This window comes from Octodon degus, unplaced genomic scaffold (assembly GCF_000260255.1).
Source record: "Octodon degus isolate 3935 unplaced genomic scaffold, OctDeg1.0 scaffold00040, whole genome shotgun sequence".
Taxonomy (NCBI): Eukaryota; Metazoa; Chordata; class Mammalia; order Rodentia; family Octodontidae; genus Octodon; species Octodon degus.
The window spans coordinates 15,808,380-15,810,877 of NW_004524616.1; the positions used below are offsets into that span (position 1 = coordinate 15,808,380).

At 40.0% G+C, this 2,498-nt stretch overlaps 1 protein-coding gene across 3 annotated transcripts in view; it reads right to left on the reverse strand.

The window, feature by feature from the left end:
* Positions 1–2,498, reverse strand: part of Snx24 (sorting nexin 24) — a 244,407-nt gene that overhangs the window by 129,237 nt on the left and 112,672 nt on the right. The gene's annotated exons all lie outside the window — the stretch shown is intronic.

Genomic DNA, 2,498 nt, shown 5'->3' on the forward strand with positions numbered 1-2,498 from the left:
ATATATTAAGAGAATAAAATGACATGGCCTTAAACTTGGTTTTGTAAGAAGGAGGAGAGATGAACAAAGCTCCCATGCAGCAGTCTGTCACTCTGAGCCTCCTCCTTGCCTCTTCCTGGACGAACTCTGGCTGTTAATACAGCATGACAACATAAACAAAAGTACTCAGAGCAGCTTGGCACACCAGGGAAATACTACTCAGATTTACACAAGTACAAGAAGCCCTGAATGATAGCACCTGGGGAAAATCCTGACTAGACTGTTTATAGTTATAAACAACACAAAAATTATTCTAATTTAATGTAGCTAATGCTGACCATGACAACAGAAATCTAGCTGTTCTCTGGCCATACTTTATAATTCAAAGTACCTTACAGCCAGGCAGGATTATAAATTGGATTCACATCCAGTGCTCCCACTTGAAAGCTGGTGGAACTGACCCTCTGTGTGTTCAACTACTGAGGCCTAAACACCAAAAGTGAGGAAGATAATGGGGCTAGGAGGACAGCCAACATTTTGAACTTGGTCCTCCAAGGTTAACCAGGACCCAAAGCATGATGGGATGCCTCACATAGGACCCCACAGCTACGGTGAGTCACTTATTCCTCCTGACTGAGGGACCCTAAGGCCAGCATCAGCCAGTATGTGATACTCTCAAGAGTATCAAGAAAGAGAGAACCTTCCTCTCACACTAGACTGTGGCCCATCCTGGCAGATGACAGGATTGGTAGAGGGAAAAACAGAGGAGTTAAGAGGCTCCTCACATGGCCCCAAAAGTAACTTGAGGAGGCTTAATGACCTTGACAAATATAAATAGATTAATTTGATGAACACAAGTCTTTCTTTGACTTGGGCTTAAATACCCAGCAAAAAAGTAGAACCATAAAAAGTAGTAATTATTAGTAATTTTTTAAAAAGAAAAAAAAGCTGAACAAAGTAGATATCCAAAAGAGCTACAAACATGGTGGAGCCTTAGTACAAAAACATAATTTGTTCTACAATTCTGGAGAAAAGGGCCATGATCAGTTTCATGAGAAGATAGTCATGGTGTGGCATTCAGGAAGGAAACAAATGTTGCTCAATGCTTCTGTTTATGAACTAAAATTTCGGTGAACAAATGTTTGTGAACTGAGGAGCCACTAAACTATACCACTGTTGCTGGCAGTTTCCAGCTAGACCTACAACACTTTAGCCTACAGCCATGGGAGATCATGACTCCTAGTCCCCTCCAAAACGTGCCCTTGAGGGTGAGTGTGGCACTACAAGCCAATGCTAGCACTTTCAAGGCTGAGGCAGGAGGACCGCCCCAAGTTCATGGCCAGTGTGAGTTCAAGGCTAGTTGGAAATATATAGCAAGACACTATCTAAAAAAGAAAAAAACAAAAATATCTCCTTTGGCCTTTCTTAGTATATTGCCATTATGTTATTTTAATGTATTTCAAGTACCTTAAGGTAAAGATTTGGCTTCTTATACAGGTTTGCCTATAGGACAAAAGTGCCAAAATAAATATTCTAGCTATAAATTTTGTTATTTTGGGAGTATGAACTCCGCCTCTGCTCCCTGCCTCAGACATTATGTTTGTGTGATCTGGGCCCAGGCACTACAGAAGGCCTGCTGTTCTACCAGATAAAAGCCACAGCACAGCTTCTGGGCCCTATACTGAAGATGCTAATGACCAATTTAGTGTATTCCTTGGCCACTGTCACATTTAAAATAGGGGGACACTAAATATCTTACTGACCAAACAGGGAGTAGTCCCTATCTTCTCAAACTCCAATGATGTACAAGGGTTAATGCTGCTGGACAATTAAAGTTAATGTTAAATATTAAAGACATGTCAAAGCTACCTGTGTCTGACAAAGAACTTTCTGGAGCTACTATTCTCCAATATTCTACTTTTAATTTTCGACCTTTACTTGTTTAATATGGTTATAAAGTGAAGCTTAAAAAGTCAATGACTTAATAACAACCCAGTCCTCTGGCCCCGACTATCAAAGGATGATGGCTCAGCAACAAAAACCCTCACTTCCTCATTCTCCTTTAAGTCAGTCCCAGGGGGACTTCTGATCAGCCGTCATAAGGTGAACCTCTGGCCTCTCTGTATCCCTGAAGAATAATGTATTAAAATCTCAGGGGGGAAATGAGGTAGGATAGGAGAAATAAATATAAAAGAGACAAGAAGAATCATAACTTAAAAATGGTACATTTAAGACTACAACTTCAGGACACAAAAATACCCAAAGTTTTCCATGTCTATAGTTCCTAGGTTTGTTCATAATTCTTTTCTTCTAGGCCTATCACAGTCAAAATCTGTCAAAGATATTCTAAGTCTATACATTAACTTAGTTGATATAAGGCAGAAATCTGACCTTAACACAGTGAGACAGATTCAAATAACATTTTTAGGCAAAGCATCTTAGATTATCTATCTTTAAACACACACACACACACACACACACACACACACACACACACTGGATTCAGGCCTTTTCCTGTA